A 21656-nucleotide genomic window follows, 5' to 3' on the forward strand; every position below is an offset into this window, starting at 1 on the left:
GCTGACATGGAGACAGAAGCCAAACAGGTTGAATTTTTACATCTCCACCTTTTACCAACATTTTCTCATTCTGGTCTATTCCTGGAAAACTTTGCACAGCAACTTCAGGCAGCATAGGTAAGAAGCATTATATTCCCTTTCACTATTTTCTCTTAACTGGATGTCATCGATACAGCCATCATTTACCCACTTCTGTGCATTAGACCAAGTACAAACCCTTGGGTGTGATGTAGTATAAACCTGCAACCTTAACGAACAGTCCTTAGGCTTTGTCTCCCAAGTGTCCTCTGATTTAAGCATTGGTGGAGATGAAGTGCAAAGCTGACTAAAGTGCGAGGAAAAGAAGCAAAAGAACTGAATGACTCCTCTGAGAAAATCTAATTTCTTGGTGTAAGAAATCCAGTGTTTCTGTTTAAAACAAGGCTGCACTCTTAAGCGAGTTCCTTTTAGTGGCCTCATTGAGACAGTCGATAGTTTAGTATGAAATACTACAACAAAAAAACCCCATTTTTGTAATATATTATAAAAAGTGACTGAATCCTGAAAGAACCACAATTCTGGTGGTGGTAATATGTGGATAAGGTAGTTTATATAAGTATCTGCCGTATCAACAGTTTTTAAAGTAGCTCAACTTCATACAACTTTATAGAAACTTCTAAAAATTAAAGGGTACAAGTTAGTTCCAGCTTCACATTCAAGTTCAATAAGGTAAAACTAAATGGATATGGATAGAAAGATTACAGAATGTTCTGGAGCTGCATGGGGACATCTGCAATATATTCAAGAATAAGGGATCATTAGCCCATTAAAGAAAAACGAAGTCTACTTAAAAGACGGGTTCTTCCTCTTCTTTGGGCAGAGAACAGTTTTGCAATGAATTAATTTTGGTAAGCAGGAAGGAAGTTCTGTTCCTTCCTCAACAGGGTCCAAATAAGCAGCTCCCTTTATTCCTCCTTGTATGTAGGGAAAATAAAATGGGGGAGATCTCCTTTTAGTAGGGTCAAAGAAAGTCAACTTTGGTTCTGTCCTTTGGCAAGAAGGAAGCCAAGGGATTTCCTCTTGGGCACAATAGCAAAAACAAAGATCCATTTTTCACAGGGTAGCAAAAAACAAGTAGAAAGTGTCTGGCCTCTTAATATAAGGGCAGCCAGAGCCAAGTCCTCACTAGCCAGCATGGAAGAAGGCAAGCTCTCTCCAGCCAGAAGCCTCTCAACTCAGCAAACCTCCACCCGTTTTATGGCTGCGTCTTGATGAGTCATAGCTGGAAGACCTTTTCATGTACATTTTTATCATAGCTTGTGCAACTGTGGTTATTTTACTAGTCATTAATCATATATTCGAAGAAGCAGCTAGAATATTTTGCCCTTCCTCTATTTATTAGTTATAGAGTTTTTGTTAATTATGTTTGAAGAGGCCAGTGGGCTGGTCAAGATAGTGGATAACATACGGGTGGAGGCAGCTGTCAGATTTTCCAGATCTGTGGAGATGGGGAAGGAATCTGCCTTATGCTTGCAACACTTCAAACAAATGTATGGCAGATGTGTATTTTTTGGCATACTGAGTGGTACATTTAGTGCTCCCGTAGGCTCAGATGGAGCCAGTTGACTCAAGCTCCTATCCTGTTCCTCTAAGGTTCTCACAGTCTGATAGGGAAGCACCAGAGCCACCACAGCTACTCCCTCTGCCCTCCCCTGCAATATGGCAGTTGGCTTGCAGGGGAGCTGCTGATCAGCTGCAGCAGGGAAAGGACAGCAGATGCTCAGAGTGCTCCCCTATCTCAGTAACACCTATCCTGGCAATGCAGGAGTAGCAGTAAGAAGCAGTGCCCCCTACCTCCTCTCTGTAGCAACGAGGCTGATTCAAACACTTGAAATCAGCTTAGCAGGGAACACCTCTTCAGTTCCTAATCAAATACATGTGGTGGCTTTTTTTTTGTTTTTTGTTTTAAGCACAGCCATCCTCAAGCACTCCAGTTCAGCACCACCAGGGTCCTTCACGTTCATAAGTGGTTGAAAGGAGAATTAAATAGTCTGTCCCCCCAATTGAACATGCTGCTTTTGTTTAACATGTTATGTTTGAGCTGTAATCTGACCTTTAAAATTTTACATTACTTATCAAGGGCTAAATTCTATCTTAATTTACATCCCAGGCAAGCCCATTGAGACCATCAGGGTTGCATGGAGTGGAAGTCAAGCGTGGTCCCAGAAGCTCAATTGTTTAAAATTTGGATTTCCTTAGAGAGAAAGCATCTTCATGTTATTCCCATTGTCTCTTCAATTTAACAGCACCAAAACATTCAGGGTGAAATCCTGGTCCCATTAAAATCAACGGGAAAATTCATTAGGGTCAGGATTTCACCCATGGGTACAGACATTCATACTATAGGAGTGACTAGTGTAACTTCCAGTTTTCCAGTAGCTCCAACCTAGCTGTTCTTTCCAGTCCGCCATCTTTTCCCTCTTACCAAAAATATACTTTGTGTTGTTTGTGTCTGAACTGAGCACTGCTCTGCAATATATAGAGAAAGACAAGTTGCTGTCCTGTTTAGATTAAATGGACAGTACAATTCAGACACTTACTGCTTTGAGTTCAATTGCTAACTTAGCAAATAAGCCTGAATAAAATAAGTCGAGCTCCTAGCAGTCATTCAGACAGTAAAGTTTGAACAAATTTACAATGGATTATGTAGGTGCTAGAGTAGATTACTTTGAACGCCTGTGCAATATGTGCCAGTTCTTCATATTCTTCAGAATGACATTTGGACAGCACCCTGTATGATATGTGAGGAACGTGAAGCACATTAAAATGAGAAAACACACACATGTCTACACTGCAGTTAAAAACCCACAGCTGGCCTGTGCCAGCTGACTCTGGCTCAGGATAAGGGGCTGTTTAATTGTAGTGTAGACATTCTAGCTCTGAACTCTGAGGCCCTAACAACTTGCAGGGTCTTAGAGCCTGAGCCTGAGTGTCAATTAAACAGCCCCTTAGCCCAAGCCTGTAAGCCTGAGTCAGCTGGAACACGCCAGCCACAGGTTCTTAATTGCAGTGTAGACATACCCTGATACTGGTGCATAAAGGAATCTAGGTGGCTGGGTGGCAGGGTTCAAGGATCTTCTTATATTCTGAGTAAGAATCATCATCTTCAGTATCTTAAATAAAATATTGTGATGATCATCATTAGATTTGCCATTGCTGGTCTACAGGGACCAGTTTGTGAATTTAAGAGGCAATCTGATTTTTTGGAAGTCTCCTGATACTGACCTTTATTGTTCCTTACCAGTAATATATTCATGTGAGGTCAGGCTGTAGTTTAATGGCTCTAAAGTATAATTAGCCCATATTTAGTTTATGGTGAATTCACCACAGCATGAATTAATAAAAAAAAATTTTCACATTTAACTGATTTGCCATGATACTTCTAGCATTGCTCTGTTCTTTCAAATTCCTAGCATAAGAGCTGCAATTTCCCTTTTCTTCCAGGGTAGGGAAAAGAAAGAGACCTAAGTTGAAACATGTTGACTTGCAGAATAAAAAACCCATCCTAATGCTGGGATTTTGTTGATGGGTGACTGCTGCTGTGCACTCATTATTTTTAACTTTCTCATTTCTCTGGAAGGCTACGTATAAATGCTTTCCATAATTCCCAAGATGAAGTCGTTTTGGCTTTTGTCTGTCATCAGCTTCTGCCAGGGTTTTTATGTAAATCTTCCAAATCTAAACAATTTAACTTCTCAAACACAATCGCACACAGTATTCTTCTATTGAAAAAGCAAAGATATTGTTTTACTTCTCTAAATCGCCTGGCTGGATACTGTGAGAATGACTTGATTTTTCCTTCACTTCCACATTCGTGCAGTCACTTGATAAAACAGAATTTCATTCTTTCTGAACAAAACATCTTATTACCTCAAAGTTGCATATTTTCACTCAAATTATTGAATAAACAGAATCATTTAAAAGATGTCTCTAGAGCCGAGCACTAGCACAAGCTGGTGGTCCTTCCTGGCCTTAAACTCAGTGATTCTGATGAGGACCTACTGCTGTATAATAGACAAAGCAAAGTAATTTGTGACAAAATATTGAAGCAGTGCAGGAGTGTTTAATCTTTAAAGTTGAAGATATTTTCACAGGATCAAGGTTCTGTTGCAGTTGTTTTATTTTTATATCAAATCACTGCATGCTACTTTGTCCAGATAGCAATGTTACACAGTACATCTGTTCTGAAACCTGCTCGGTAACATCTGTTCTGAAACCTGCTCAGTGACAAGCTTACCTTAAGACAAGTATGGTTTTTGAAAGTCTACTGGATTTCTACTTTGCTGTAGTTTCTGAAGTAGTTGAAGGTTTTTTTCCCTACTCGTGACTAATGATTAGCTCACCAGCAATATTAGTTGGTACATATTCAATTTGATACAATACGGAAGCAAGCCAAAATAGCATATGCCTTAGTACAGGTGTTGTGCAAATCCTGGGGTGAGTGTGATACAAATTGGGGTTTGTGTTGTTAAAGTAGTATTCCATTTTAAAAAAATTTCCCCAGCAAAAATAATTGTGGAGGAATTTTTATGTGATCAGTATTTCTACTATGAAAAATAGTACATAGTAGCAAATGAGGAAACTGTAGGAAAGAAGCGGTGGATGCTTTTTCTCTACTATATAAAATTATTTGTTTTCTCTAGTTTCATTTTGTTAAGGTTCTCTGAGATTTGGACCCTCTCTCTCCAGCCCTTGTGAGCCTGTTTGCCCTTCAGCAGCACATCATGGCCTAAGAGACACTCTGATTCAGCAAAGCACTTCAGCATGAACTTAAGTCCCACTTTAGTGACTAGGAATTCGGATGTGTTTAAGTTAAGCATGTGATTAAACGCTTTGCATATGATAGGTGCTTTGCTGAACTGGAGCATTAAATTGTTAATCAAAAACTATGGCTAGGCTATGAACTAGGCCTGTGATTCCCAGCTTGTGTAAACACACTCATGGTAGCTCTCCTCTGAGCTAGCATGCTAAAAATAGGTAGTCTAGCCACAGGCAGTAGCAGGGATGGCCCAGGCCAGCTGCCCAAATATGTATCCTAAGGGGTCCGGGGGGGTTTGTACTGTGGTCTGCTAGCCCCTCATGCCTCTGCCTGTGCTACTGTGGCTGCAGTACTGTTTTTAGTGCGCAGACTCAGATGAGAGCTAGCACAAGCATGTCTACGTGAGCTGGGACTCACACCCCTAAATTGTAGGGTTAGCCTAGCCTAAGAAGTTAAATAGGCTTAGATGAGCAGCAATACCAACTCCAAACATTGAAAAATCATGAATCAGACCCTCTCCCCCCCAAAAATAGCTTAAAAATCAGTTGGTTTTTGTCTGCTTTTGGATTTTTCTTCACATTTTGAGAATGATGGTACCCCAAACTTGTCTGTGTGACTATCTCAGGGACAAAATGCACACACACACGAATTTAAAACCCCTTGTTCACTGATTACAGGGAACTTGGCTTAGCTTCTCCTATCCCCCATGTTACGGGGACTTACCATTCTGTTGGTCTCCCTAGTAAAATAGGACAGGCAGCTACCCAACTCACATTGTCCCTTCTTTCTTCTCCACAGTCACCTGCCTTTACATTTACTTCCCTATGTGATACATTCCCACCCTCCTTTTCCCCTCACACTTTCCTACCTGTCACATTCTCCCTTTATACCATGCTACATTTCCCTGTCACCCCCTCCCCATCTGCCTCCTGTTTTTCCCACCTTCTCACACTTTCTTGTTCCGTTTCCTAACATGTTCCCTTTCCTGCTACTTGCACAGACTCGTACTCTCTATTCTCTTGTCCCCTGCTGGGCTCTCACGTGGTGACTTAGGGACCACCATTGTCCCTAAGGGCAGCCTGACTTCAGCCCCGCTGGAAACACTAGGAGATGGTGGTTGTCCTCCTTGCTGGGGCATTGTCATTTTCAGAGGGTAAAGATAAGGTGGTTATCTTGCTGAGAACAGCCTGCAGAGCAGCCCCATTCACTCCTGTGAGGGTCCGGCGATGAGTCAGCAATGTCTTTTGATCAGTGGTATGGAAGGTTGCTGATAGATCTTATACTACCAGCCTGGACACCTGGTCTTCATCCATTGCCAGGAGGAGATTGTCAACCTATGTGGTTTCTATGCCATAGCCAGGTCTATGCCCAGACTGAGAAGGGTCAAGGAGACTGAAGGCCTCTAGTTATGTGAAAGTTGACCCATCACCTTCTCCACAGTCTTACCCAAACAGGGAAGTTGTGATGCTGGTCAGTAATTACCAAGTTTCTCAACTCCAAGAAATGACTTCTTGAACAAAGGTTCCACTATTGCTTCCTTGTGAACAGTAGGCAGCCTGCCGTCTCTTAGAAAGGCATTCGCAGTCTCTGCAAACAAGTGATCCAGTGCTTCCCCACTTGCCATCATAAGGCTAAGAATATGGATCCAGAACACAAGTTGTACGACAAAGTTTTCCAGCACCTCTAGGGTGAATTAGTGGGTGGAGGAAAGTCAGGCTTGAAGGGGAACAGGGGCAAAAGGGTCTGTGCCCACTAGAGGATACTCCCCTTCCAGAACCTGAATGGAACGCAAGAAAACAGTCTCTTCTGCTTCTTAACCCCAATTAATCCCAAGAGCGCTGTCCTTTCTGTACACAGAAGGAGGCAGGGATCCTGTGGGGGGAAAAATAGTCCATGTAATTAAAGACTTACCATAATACATATGCACGGCGGGGGGGGGGGCACAAATTAAGATTTCACAGGCAACCTTAATTCTGGCATTTCCTCACGTCTGAGTGCTTGGCTTGGCAACCTTAATGTTCTTTTATGGTAGGGTATTTTTGTGTGTGAGAGTAATTTGTATTTATTATATCCCTTGTAGTGTACCATATGTCCGCCAGAGGGAGCCCTGCTGCTCCTAATACTCTCTTCAATATGTTCACAATAAGTGAAATCCTATGTAAATGGCTAAAACGTTAAATGTTGAAAATAAAGTGTGTTCTTATTGAAGTTGGACAGTGTAGTTTTTAAATGGGACTATGGAATGTAGAAGTAGTGTTAGAAATAATTGCATGGTTTTAAATGGAAGGATTAACATTTTGACAAGTCACATGCTTAACTGTAAGGTCATTGGGGCAGGGACTGTGTTTGGACTGTTCCTTAGAATCATACACTCGGAGAAGATTAGGGTTGGAAGAGACCTCAGGAGGTCATCTAGTCCAGCCCCCCTGCTCAAAGCAGGACCAACACCAACTAAATCATCCCAGCCAGGGCTTTGCCTTCCACAATGGTGCTTTGACTAGGGATTGCTGCATTATAAAGTTATACAAGGATCTGGTAAGTAGGTTACAAGACGTTGCCCTCAGTACAACACACTGGTAGTGGTCACAGCCTATCCAGGGTACACTCTAATATTCAGTGGAGCACCTTCTCTCCCACCCCCGCTTTTAGCTATAAAACTATTGCCACAAGCTGGAGCATTAAGTCATAGCCACTCTGCTGCAGCAAAGTTCTTAACCACAGTGCGTGCTGTGAAGGAAGTTGGATAGGATTCATACTTAGGAGCACAGCTCTGCTGTAATTCTGGAGCTGCCATCCTGAACAAGAAAGAGAAGGGAAGAGTGTGCCTCAGAACATGCACATGACAACAGGAAATGAAGAGTGCAGCTTCTGTGTAAAAAATAAAACAACAAAACCAAAGGAGCGGGGTGGTCAACAAATATTCCTCCACTAAATATGTCCTAAATTTTCACCCTGATGATTATGTAGGCTGCTTCAGCTTAGGGAGCAGTTTTCCCGATTAGTCATTTAAATAAATGATTGACTTGGGGAAGCCTTGGTATATACTATGCTCCTGTAGAATCACTCAGGTAGGGTGAGGGGCATGGTATACAAATCTAGCTAGAAATATGTGTTGGCTCATACTTGACAACTGCTTTTTTTCTTTCTACCTCCTGCACTCATATTTATGCTTTTTACATCATAGAATAAAATTCATACAAACAAGGCATGTAGCTTTGTGATGGAATATATTTTGTATAGATCTGGTATCTTTCTTGTTCGCCTTCCAGATGTTTTTTTTTTTTCCCAGAGTGCGACTTCTTGTTTCTTTTCATGTGCATATATTTCTGTAGAAAGTGCTGATTAGTAATCTAATGCAATGATTTCAATAACTAAATGCAATTAGAGAGACAAGGTGGATGAGGCAGTACTTTTTACTGGACCGACTTCTGTTGGCGAAAGAGATCTACATGGCTACAACACTGTTTACGTAAATGCAATTAGACCTTTAAGGGGTACTGCAAAAACTGACTCATAGGGGGAAGCAGAATACAATCTTTACAACAGGCTCTTAACTTCAGGCTGCTGCTTTTTTAAAATTATCTGTGCTCCAATAGAAGCCAACAAAAAACATCTGTTGGATTATTTATAGCTCCTATTTCTAAGAAGTATATTCTATAGCAGATGAAAAAAGTGGATGACGGCTCATAATTCATAAAGTTACTGAGGCCTAATCTGATAGAACATTATGTACACGACTCCTCCCCACCATAGACAATATCACTTCCTTTTCAACAGAAGATAGAAACAAGGCTTTATGAAACATTAAATTAATAGGTGCAGGACCTAACTTGCAGCAGTTAAGTATTACTTCTTAATGAAGAAAAATAGTATCCCAAAATATCACCTGTTGGCTTTAAGCCAATGGCACAGTGTCACTGAGATTTATTTTGTTTGGACATTCACACCAAGCTTTTCCAGTCAGATGCTTTTTTTCTAAAGTTTGTTGTGGAGGGATTTTTCCATTATTAATGCTGGAACTCTAGCATGTTCTTTTGTTGGGGGGGCAGAAGGTCAATATATAGTAACGTATGACTTGCCATATCAGATCAGAGCATTGTTCTGTCTAGTTCTGAAGCCTGTCTATCATCTAGGAGTGACTACTACATTAGTTTTTATAGCAAGCTAATTTTCCCACATGCATGCTCCCCTGACTTCTGCAATCACCTCCTGCTTCCTCCCCCCACACCCCAAAAAAAAATTGCCCCAAGTCTTGTTCAGTGTTGTACATGCTGACTGGGGCAGGAATTGTTTTCTGCTTTTTTCTCCTCGTCTCACCCCATTCCCTCCACCCCATCACATGAAGCTTGACATTTGCTTGTATAGCTATACTGGTATGTCCTGAAAATATCCAGGCAAAGTATTTGACTCGGCTCACTTATAGCATTAATTTCGAGAAGTGACTGTTAGACTTGTAGTACACTTATTTCCCTTTATAATGAGTAGGCAGGGTAAAAAAGAGGGTACATTCAGCTTTCACTATGTCCTTTATATATTTGTTGATCAGATGGATGGTCCAATTGGATTGTATTTTTATTTGCCCACTTGAATATCAGCTGTATTCCTATTCATAGAATCTCAGGGTTGGAAGGGACCTCAGGAGGTCATCTAGTCAACCCCCCTGGTTTATTCTATGAAATATTGTGTGCATTTTAAAGGTATGTGTGTTATTTTCTCTCAACAACTATACAAAAATATTTTTGCAGCTTCCCTTGAACATTTTTGTCATAAGTACCTACCTCATTTACGGGATTCTACAGATGTTCACTAAGCATTCTGAGCAATATTATGGGTTGGTTGAAGTTCAAGTTACTAAGGGTGCCCCTCCCCTTGACTTCACAGTCCCTCTTAGGAAAGAGCATTATTTTTTCCTTGAAAGCATTCTTACCATTATTCTGTGCATTGGTGTAGGACCAAAAGAGGTTCTTTGTTTTACTTTTTTCTTGAAAAACAAAAAGGCACTTAACAGAGTGCTCTGTATCCATGAGAGGTCATTGGCATCATTGAGAGAGATGTTGTAGGAAAGGTACTGCTGGGCCATTCAGCTCTCTCCAAAAGGAACATATAAATGGAGTTGTCATTCCCATCCTCCATATCATAATCACAGTCTACTGTTATGGTTGCAGTAGCGAGACAACTTGGAAGAAAATCTTTGATTTGCAGCATATTGTGAAGAAACTTCTGAAGGGTCTCTAGGCTCAAATCCAGTGCTCCCAAGTTTCCCAGTTGGACTTTGCTTCACACCAGGTGAATGGCAGTGGTTCTTTCTTCTACTCCTTTTCCTGTCAGAATTGTTCGGGACTTTGGAATCGTTCACAGCCCAATAAATCTTGACTTGCAAATCTCTCTCTGTTCAGACAAAAAGGGGTCATTCGTCTAAAAGGCTTTTAGCCCAGGTAGGCCAAATTGCTTCTGTATCTAGCTCAGCGACATTCTGCATTTCTCCCTTACTGCCAAGGCTTTCCTGGTGACCTGAATCTGCACCGTCTGCCAGGTTGACAACATCAGATAAAAATAAAAAGCCAAATTTAGTAAACAGGCCTATTAAGCCACCTGTAATCACACATGTCAAGATTAGAGATGTTTGAGCCCCCTCTTTTTTCCAGGAACCATGTTGGCTTTTAAAATATCTTCTTAATGAGGTGTTGGATAGCTCTGTCCTAATAGTCTCCAGAGCCCGGAACAGATCTCTCTCCCATGCTGAGTGGCACTTTCATTCTTCATATAGCCAACCCAGCCTCCTTGGATAATGAGGGCCTTAAGAAAGAGCCTGCTTCTTCCCTCCCAGCAGCTTGACTTTCTACTCTCAGTTACAGTACTTGACTAATTAATGACAGACTGTGCATTGTTACTTAACATCTCTCTCTTTCTCTACGCACAACTTCCTTCTTTATATACATAATCCAGTTAAAGCCTTGGTTAACAGAACCTGGCTTGCTTGCCCCTTTGGCTAATACCATTAAACTCTTTATCATTACTAATCCCAAAACGAAGTTGTGGTCATAGGTTCCAAGGCCGGAAGGGACCCTTATGATCATGTAGTCTGACCTCACATATAACAAAGGGCATAGAACTTCCCTAAAATAATTACTAGAACATAACTTTTATAAAACCATTCTTGATTTAAAAATTGTCAGTGATGGGGAATCTACCACAACCCTTGGTAAATTGTTCCAATGATTAATTATTCTCTCAGTTAAACATTTACCCCTTATTTCCAGTCTGTGTTAGTCTAGCTTCAACTTCTAGCTATTGGATCATATTATACCTTTCTCTGCTAGATTGAAGAGCCCATTATTAAATATTTGTTCCCCGCATAGACACTTACAGTCAGTTATTAAGTCACCCCTTAACCTTCTCTTTGTTAAACTAAATAGATCGAGCTCCTGAGTCTATCACTATAAGGCATGTTTTCTAATCCTTTAGTCATTCTCATTGCTCTTCTCTGAACCATCTCCAGTTTATCAGCATCCTTGAATTGTGGGCACCAGAACTGGATACAGTGTTCCAGCAGCAGTCTCACCAGTGCAAAATACAGAGGTAAAATAACCTTCCTACTTATAAGCAATCCTAGGATTGCATTAGCTGTTTTGGCCATAGCGTCACAGTAGGAACTTGTGTTCAGCTGATTATCCACCACAACCCCCAAATCTCTGAGAGTCACTGCTTCCCAGGAGAGAGTCCCCCAACCTGTAAGTATGGCCTACAGTCCTTGATCCTAGTCGTATACATTTTCATTTATCCATATTAAAATGCATCTTGTTTTCTTGCACCCAGTTTACCAAGCGATCCGGATCACTCTGAATCAATGACCTTTTTTCATTATTTACCATTCTCCCAATTTTTGTAACATCTACAAACATTATCACTGATGATTTTATGTTTTCTTTCATGTCATTGATAAAAATGTTAAATAGTATACGGCCAAGAACCGATTCCTGTAGGACCCCACTGGAAACAGACCCACTCGTTGATGATTCCCCATTTACAGATGCATTTTGAGATCTGTCAGTTAGACAGTTTTTAATCCATGTAATGTGTGCCATGTTAATTTTATATCATTCTAGTTTTAATCAAAATGTGATGTGATAACTAAGTCAAATGCCATAGAGAAGTCTATAATACATCAACACTATTACCTATATCAACCAAAAATGTAATCTCATCAAAAAAAGAAAGTTCATTCGACAGAATCTAGTTTCCATAAACCCAAGTTGATTACCCTCCTTTTAGTTCTTTATTAATCAAATCCTGTATCAGCTGCTCCATTATCTTCCCTGGGATCAATGTCAGGCTGAAAGGACTCTAGTTACGTAGGTCATCCCATTTAAACATTTTTAAAATTGCCACATTAGCTGTCTTCATGTCTTCTCAAAATTCCCCAGTGCTCCAAGGCTTATTGAAAATCAACATGAACGGTCCAGGAAGCTCCTCAGCCAGTTCTTTTAAAACACTTGGATGAAAGTTATCTAGACCTATTGATCTAAAAAATCTAACTTTTTAGTAGTGGTATGGAACTACTGTTATCATCATCATATGAGGAGAACCCTTCCCCTGTGAGTAGAAGTAGTCAACTTCTGGAATTAGTGGATCAGAAACCACATAACCCTCTTAGCAGTTTAATCACCAGGAGTGCAGAATTCCCTAGCAGACAGTCTCAGCAGATATTTGTCCACCGAGCATGAATGGGAGATTTATGATTCTGTTCTGAACCAAATCTTCAACCAGTGGGAAACACCATCTTGGGATCTCTTTGCCTCAAAAGGAAACAAGAAACTATCCCAATACTGCTCCAGGGAAGCTCTGGGCCATGGCTCAAAGGACAATACCTTGCTGCTACCCTGGACGGACCACCTCAGGTATGCCTTCCCTCCAATCTCACTAATACTACAAATCTTGCAAAAAATCTGCCATGACAGGGCTTGGGTCATCCTCATGCCCAACACACTGACATAGTTCTGAATCTCAGAACTCCTGAGGATTTGAACCCATCTGACCACCAAAATCTGACTATTTCTGGATCTTCTGGCACAACACAATGGTACAATGAGGCATGCCAACCAAGGACAGCTACAACTCAAGGACTGGATAAGAATCAGATGTAGAGCCCTCATGTTCAGTGGCTGTTCAATCCATTCTCAACCAAAGCAGGAGGGATTCAACCAGGAGATGCTGTTTGGGCCCATGGAAGTGCTTCTCCTCTTGGTCACAAGAATGCCAGCTATCTCCAGAATCCACTAGGATCCCTATTGTTCTAGAATACCTACTTACCCCCAAGACATCGGGCCTCTCGTCAGTTCCCTGCAGGTCCATCTTGCAACAGTTTCCCCCAATTAGTGACCATACCATCCTTACTAACCCCACAATGACTAGATTCCTGATGGGTCTTCTTCGAAGTTTTCCACCAATGGCGAAGCCAGCACCTCAGTGGGACATCAGCCTTGTACTTTCAGTTCTCACCAAACCTCCTTTTGAACCATTAGCCCATCTCTCCATAAAAGTTGCCTTGCTAGTTGCCATCACATCAGCTAGGATCGTGAGCAAGTTGGGAGCACTCATGGCAGATCCATCATATACCATCTTTTATAAAAAGAAAGTCTCTCTTTGCCCCCACCTGAAATTCATCTCTAAAGTAATTTTGGAATTTCACACGAATTAAACCGTTCACTCACTGGTGTTTTTTCCAAAATTGCTTGCCTCTGATGAGGAGATAAGGCTTCATTTTCTAGACATCTGTTGGGCACTGGCCTTTTATCAACAGAGAACAAAAGCAATTAGAAAAACACCCAAACTTTTTATCATCATAATGTAGCAATCAAATGGTCAAGCTCTATCTGTGCAGAGACTCTCAAAGTGGATTTCAAGCTGCCTCATTCTTTGTTACCAAGAGAGCCCATTCCACCAGAGCTCAAACAGCCTCTGAGACATGCCTTCACTAGATTATATAGATAAATAGATAGATAGGGCGGTGACCTGGAACTCCACACACATGTTTATGAGACATTACTCATTGGTCCAGACTTCTACCACAGGTACAGCTATGGACACAGCAGTAATATGGATAGCTGTACTATCTGCCTCCTTGCACCTGCCTCATGTTTGACTACTGCTTACTCAACTCCCACATGTTGAATGCACATAAGGGACCATGTTTCATTTTTTTTCTTTGAGTGTACTTATCTGTAACTGGAGGGTCTTCTAAATGTATGGTCACTATATGTATTGCACTACCCAACCTCTGTCCCCTCTACTGTGGATCATGACCATATTCACGGTAAGATTAGGAACTGGAGAGGTGTCTGTCCGCACTGCGCTTTATAAGGTTGATTCAGAGCACAATGAGATCTATTGTGCATGTGCACACCACTGGACACTGCTTAGTAAAAATTTATAGACTCTGGCACACGGTGTGCATATATACCCACATATGGACTACAGATAGGGACGACACATCTTGAAGATGTGTCAGTAGATCTTTGTATCAGTAGAGGGAGTATAGTGCTTCTGCCTTTTTGAATCCCACCTTCTCTGTATTTTGGAGTCCTGATTTGTGTACACATATGGGGATAAACAAGTTCACGCAATCAAAGTAATGTGGTGGTGGGTTAGTTTATTTGTTTTGTTTGTCTGTGGTTGGGTGATGGTGTATGTTTTGTAAACTGTCAAGCAGTCTATTTTGCTGCCTTTGACAGTCAGGTGTGCCTCATCTCTAATTTGTACCTTCATTTAACTTTTACTGCACAAGCGTTTGCACTCGGTCATTACGAATTCTGAATTTAAATTTAGAGGCTCCTTTGGGAATATGGATGGTAAAACGAAACTTTTTTTTTTCATTTTTCCCCCCTACCAGGTATTGTACATATCTGCTTATTTTCTGGATTTAAATACATGTGAAGCAGCTAAGAAATATAATTTATTTCCCATCAATTTTCAATACTTAGTATGGGTGCTAAATTATCTGGAGGTTCTTCTAATGTCATAAATTATTCTGAGGGCATCAATTTAATTTGAGGATATTGTTTGAAAATAATGCATTGAGTGGCTCCTGACGACATCCACTGTTTCCCAATCATTTTCCTAGATACTCATGTTGAAAGCATTACTCAATTTGCTTGGTAACTCCATTTACTGTTATATATTTAAGTTTAGTGTTCGTCAGGATCTCCTGCTAACGAGGCAAACTTTTTCTTACTCAAACGTGAAGTGTGAGATTTTCAAAGCTTGTGTGTGTGATGGACATAAGGCGAATGATACCCATTTTGTCCACTCAACTGTATCTTTGCACACATAACCTGCTATGCAGATAATAGGACCTATACACTTTCATATACCAGACTTGCATGCACCGCTCTGATATTTACATGTGCAGTTTAAGTGTTCACAATTGCACATATCCATGTCTAAAAATCTCAAAAATTGCGTGGAATCATTTTGGTTCAGACCCAAATTCAGTTGTTTATTTATGGTCTCCTCTGTAAAAGACTTCTAAATGAACCTTTTTTCCATAGTGTATCTTACTACATATTAAAGGGCAGGCTTTATTTTTTTCTATCCACTTTCATGCTTCTTCCAGCAATAATGAAAGATTTGGCTCAGAGACTTGTGGATCCAATATTCCACCTTTAAATTTCCATTTGGCTTTGCCAGGTACTAACTCTAAAATATCTCTTTTTACTGAGAACTCCTCCAAAAGGTGCAGCTGTGTGCTGGTTTCATCTTGCACTTTGTAGCTATGTTGGCAGCGCTTAAACGTAAGGTATGCTATCGTCTCCCACCCATTGCTGTTGCCTTAGAGCTGTTCAGGCCTGCCTGTATTAGTGAGAGAGAGAAGAGCTCTCAGATTGGAGGGAATCCTGACTTCTGTTTCATCTGATTGGTTATCACTGTGGCAAGGTAAAAATAGATCTAGTGGAAAATTCAGCATTTATGATGTGTCATCAGAAGGCTTACTACTATCTGAGATACATACTACTCCTGAGATTTAATGGCTGGCAAAGAAGGCAGTAGTAGTGTATAACAACTTGTGAGAGTCCTGATATTTTGGATACAGTGGGATTTTTAAAACAAGTTACGGAATTTGTTTTGTGAAAAGCAAAATGATTACTTTAAGTGAAAAACTGATATTGGATTGTAGCAAAGGAATCTACAAAGTTGCTCAGATTCTTAAGAGTGGATTTGGTTCTCCAAACCTCTGTGCTGTGCTACAGCATGCTTCAAAACAAAATATAATTTTAAAATCAGGTACTAAATGAAGGTTGCATGATTCTTTGTGCTTTCACTGAAAATGGCATGCTTAAAAGGGTTTTTCCCTGCCACAGTAAATCTCCTGATGTGTGCTGTGTTTTGCTCTAGAACATCTAATCCGTGTTCAGGACATTCTTTAATGATAACTTTGTTTTACGGCTTCAGAAGTTGAAACAGAGACTTTTTCCAGAGTTGGTCATATTTTTTCCAATTCAAATGCTGCCATTTCCTTTCAGTATTTTAAATGTGAAGGGCACTGTGCATAAATCTGGCTTTCTTCTGTGTAAATGTTATGAACTGGCATTTAGTTCTGAGAGTGGTGTAAAGTCTCTATTCTGGCAGACATATGTTTTCTAAGGTCTTTCATCTTGAAATGACTATAATTTTCTGTCTTATGCCAAAGTGGAAAGACTAAATTACCAGTGACAATATAATGCTATGGGAATTTTATAAAGGAAATACATTGAATAGCATAAGTAGCAGCAGAGAATAGAAAACTGTAGAATTGTTTAAAAAAAAATTATTTTTTTTAAATGGTATCTCTTAAACTTTTATATTTTGACATTTTGTCAATTTTGATGACTTGTGTATCTATGTTGTTCAGTTGCATTGTCCTTTTATCAGTGTATTAAGACAACTTTACGTTTTAAAAAACTTCCTTTATATTTATAGCCTTTTGTTATAAACTCCTTATTTCTGTTGTGTATCATTACTGAAATGGGGATTTGTAGCCCAAATAGTCATGAATTCAAAAATATTTTATCACTTACACAGTTATGAAACAGTATTAGTGGTTTCAAAAGTATTCTAAGTACTTGCAAAATTATCAGTTTCCGTGATGTAATAGTTATCTATAGCAGTGGGAAAAAATAAAACCAAAATCCTCCAAGCTCTCTCTATTTTATTATATTATGGTATTTCCCCTTTAAAACACACATTTTCTTTTGAGGAAAAAGTACGGGGAGAGGGGCGTTAATTTTAAAAAAGATTAAAGTTTGCTCTAAATGTATATATTATATATGTAAATATATACTCCAGAGAGTGTTTCCTTTTCATTGAAATCTTTATAATCCAATACTAATATACCAAAAGAGGATTTGTGCAAAGGTTAAATAGCTTGTAAATTAGGCATGTGCTTCAGATACTGCATGTGTGTTGAAAGGCTGTCATCAGCACTTTTACATGTGCACTGGAAAATCCATGGCCTGATTTTCAGAGGTGCTAAGCACCAGCACCTCCCATTGATTGAGAACACCACCAATAGCTAGGATCTGTGGGGAAAAATGAGGCTACTTAAGTGCCCAAAGATGTATTTAGGTGACCAACTTTACAGATTTCAAGGTCAAAAGACTGGGGAGAGGAGTGAGTGTTTCTTTTGTTTTGGAAGAGAATGGTTTTATGTCTTAGACAGGGTTTTATATCATTATAGGTTTCAGAGTAACAGCCGTGTTAGTCTGTATTCGCAAAAAGAAAAGGAGTACTTGTGGCACCTTAGAGACTAACCAATTTATTTGAGCATAAGCTTTCATGAGCTACAGCTGTAGCTCACGAAAGCTTATGCTCAAATAAATTGGTTAGTCTCTAAGGTGCCACAAGTACTCCTTTTCTTTTTATAGAGAGTCAGGGCAACAAAAATGATTAGGGGTCTAGAGCACATGACTTATGAGGAGAGGCTGAGGGAGCTGGGATTGTTTAGTCTGCAGAAGAGAAGAATGAGGGGGGATTTGATAGCTGCTTTCAACTACCTGAAAGGGGGTTCCAAAGAGGATGGCTCTAGACTGTTCTCAATGGTAGCAGATGACAGAACGAGGAGTAATGGTCTCAAGTTGCAATGGGGGAGGTTTAGGTTGGATATTAGGAAAAACTTTTTCACTAAGAGGGTGGTGAAACACTGGAATGCGTTACCTAGGGAGGTGGTAGAATCTCCTTCCTTAGAGGTTTTTAAGGTCAGGCTTGACAAAGCCCTGGCTGGGATGATTTAACTGGGAATTGGTCCTGCTTCGAGCAGGGGGTTGGACTAGATGACCTTCTGGGGTCCCTTCCAACCCTGATATTCTATGATTCTATGATTTTAGCATTTCAGGGTATTTTTGAAAATGAGTAGTAGACCTAACATCTGCTTCTGTTTCCAGAAGCATGATATGACCGAGGACTCTGTTTGCATTTTGCTCTCACTTCATGGATGCTTACGTATGTTGCCATAAGTCACCTGCTTACAATGTAAATCAAAAGCAAAGGAAGTGAGATAGGGTATGGAGAAGCTTTCCATTTTGGAGTAAGTTGAAGGCTGTTAGTGTCCCTCCATCTTTGCCCTTTTGAAAAGAAAACATGTTTTCTGAGATTCTTCTCTATCCTTCCCAGTGGCTTTCTCCCATGACATAAAGCCTTCAGGGGACACCAGATGCACAGGTTTTCATTTTTGGTCTGCCTGGACTACACCTTTAACTTTCAGAAATAAACATCAAGTTAGAAATTAGTTGAAAGGTATTCCTTTTCCTAAAGACAACTTAATTTTTCTAAGTAGGCATTTGTAATGTGCCTATTATCATAGTCTCTAGGCACCACTCGCTTAATTTGACATAGTGTGTAGCTCTCTAGTTCCTTCTGTTGTATGAACCAAAGAGTATATAGTGGGTTAAGATCTGTAACTGGGCCCTCCCTGTCCTGCTCTCTCCCCAAGCCTTTCATCCTGGATGTCATTTAACCTTACCATCCTCTTTTTCCTCTCCCCTTCCTTTCAATTTTGTGTCATAGCTCTGCATCTTGTCTTCGGTTAGAAGAATGAGGTGAGCATCTCTGCTCAGAGCTCATGGCATTTCATGACTTGGCAGAAGGGAGGTGGGAGAGTAGAAATTAATGCAATAACTGCCTAACGGAGCAAAAAGTTATTTTCATCATGGAAAAAATTTACTCTCTCTATTTTTAAAACATATTCTCACCTTGATATTGGGAGGGATTTTATGCCTTTGACTTTCCAAACATCAGAATGAGACTTATTAATAGTAGTAGTAGGAGTAGTGTTAGATTATATCTTGCAATTGGTATTTTGTAATTTGAGGATTTTCTTGGCAGAGCCTTTGATTTGACACTGTCATATTCTTTGAATAAATGTACATTTATTATAGCAGATTCATACATTCTAAGGCCAGAAGTGACCATTAGATCATCTAGTCTGATCTCTGCTATATACAGACCATGATATTTCACCCACTTACCCCTGCACTGAGCCCAGTTAGTTGTCTGGCTAAATCGTATCTTCTCAAAAGACGTACAGCCTTGATTTGAAGATGTCAAGAAAAGGAGAATCCACCACTTCCTTTGGTAGTTTGTTCCAGTGATTAACCACCCTCACTGATAAAACTTGTGTCTAGTTTCTAATTTGGTTCTTCATATGCCTTTTTAGTACGTGGTATTTTCTCCCCGTGAAGGTATTTACACACTGCAATCAAGCCACCTCTCAGACTTCTTTTTTGATAAGCTAAACAGAGGAAGCTCTTCAAGTCTCACTGTAAGTCATTTTCCCCAGCCTTCAAATAATTTTGGGGGCTCTTTTTTTCACTCTTTCCAATTTTTCAACATCCTTTTTAAACAGTGGACACTAGAACTGTATGCAGTATTCCAGTATTGGTCTAAGCAATGCTGTATACACCTCCCTTCTACTCACTACTCCCCTGTTTATATAACCAAAGAATGTGTTGACCCTTTATGACACAGCATCACGAGGGGAGCTCATGTTCAGTTGCTTGTCCACTATGAGCCCTAAATATTTTTCTGAGTCACTGCTTTCAAGGATCCAGTCCCCCATTCTGTAAATATGATCTGCATTCTTTGTTGCTAGGTATAAAACTTTGCATTTGGCTACATTAAAATGCATTTTGCTTCAATGGGCCCAGCTTATCAAGTGAACCAGATCACTCTGTTTCGCTGCTTTACCCTTGTTATTATTTACCCCTCTGCCAGTCTATTGTCTCAGGTGCAAATTTTTATCATCAGTGATTTTATATTTACTTCCAGCTCACTGATGAAAGTGTTGAATAGTATCAGGCCTGGTGCTGTTCCCTGTGGAACTCCACTAGAAACACCCCCGTTAGATAATGATTTCTGACAACGACTTTTCATAGAACGAGGAGTGCGGGGGGTGCTGCAGCACCCCGTGGCTTGAAGTGGCTTCCATTATATACAGGGTTTAGTTTTGGTTCAGTGACTCTCAGCACCCCCACTATACAAATTGGTCCACCACCCGTTCTATTTTTTGAGCTCTGTCAGCCAGTTCTTAATCCATTTAATGTGTGCTTCTCTTATCAGTTTTCTACACTTCATAACATCTAAATTCTATCAATTGGTATCTGTTTTCCCTTTTTTCCATTTGTTATATATTACTCATTTATTTCTAATTTCTGTCTTCACTTCACCACTGAACCAGGATGGGCTTTTAGTCCAAATAGTCCTTTTTGTAGATTGTGGAATCATGGCTTTTTAGCCATCTAATAAACTCTTCTGAAAGAATTCTCAATTTTCATTTGCATTTTTCCTTCTAAATTTTTCTTCCCATTAAATTTTGTTCATAATATTTTTCAGCATTGTGAAATTAGCCCTTTTAAAGCATAGGGTATGTATATTACTGCTTGGGACTGTCCTCTGTTTGCCCATACTGAATGCAATCAGGTCATGATCACTGGTCCTTAGGCAACCACCAATTTCCAATCCAGTGATTAATTCATCTTTATCCATCATAATCTGTCAATCATGCCAGATGTTGCTGGTGGCTGTTCAGTAAGAATATCTTTCTGTAAACATCCTAGCTTTCCAAAAATCAAACACGACTGCTTTTAAATTTTGAAATTACTCTTTTTGGCAAAAATAATGCATTTATCAGAGCGAGAACGTTCTTGTATTAGTTTGTTCTTTCAATAAAGAACTGACTTTGGATAAAATCAGTACGCAGCTTTGTTTCAGTTTGCAAAAGATTCATTTTAGAATATCTTATTTTTATTCTTTATTTATTGATCATTGTACAAAACAGGAGGCTCTCTTTGCACCATCGGGCATATATTGTCAATATTGTGACCCTATAAAAATTAAAACAAACTGCAACTGTTATTAAGCTTTCTCATTAATATGGTTGTTCTTGCAGAGAGTTCATACCAATAGAAGTGTGTTTCATTCAGTAGATTAGCAGTTCCAAGGAGATATGTATATAGCTCCCTCATCTGGTTCACCATAGGAGAAAATGTTTCAGGTCCAAAAAACTGTTCTTTTTTTATCCACCCCTAAGAATTTTATATGGCTTCTGTGTGGATTCTACACTTTTTACTTTATCTTACTTACCTTCCTCACAGGAGTAGTGAAAATTTATTAATGATTTATAAAGCATTTTTGGTATTCTCTGAATGAAGGTGCCATAAAAATGCATTTTCGTTATTGTTATTGTTTATCATCACTATTCAGTCCTGGAGAATGGATTTGTGTAAATACAAAAGGTGAAGGGATAGAATACTTGGAGGAACAAAATGTCATGAAGTGGACAGCTTTGCTTAATTAAAAAAGAAAAAAAATAAGATAAACAAATGAGGGG

General features: G+C 39.8%; 1 protein-coding gene across 1 annotated transcript in view; it reads left to right on the plus strand.

The window, feature by feature from the left end:
• Positions 1 to 21656, plus strand: part of PIK3R1 (phosphoinositide-3-kinase regulatory subunit 1) — a 77728-nt gene that overhangs the window by 26516 nt on the left and 29556 nt on the right. The window lies entirely within an intron of this gene.

Source organism: Natator depressus, chromosome 5 (assembly GCF_965152275.1).
Source record: "Natator depressus isolate rNatDep1 chromosome 5, rNatDep2.hap1, whole genome shotgun sequence".
NCBI lineage: Eukaryota > Metazoa > Chordata > Testudines > Cheloniidae > Natator > Natator depressus.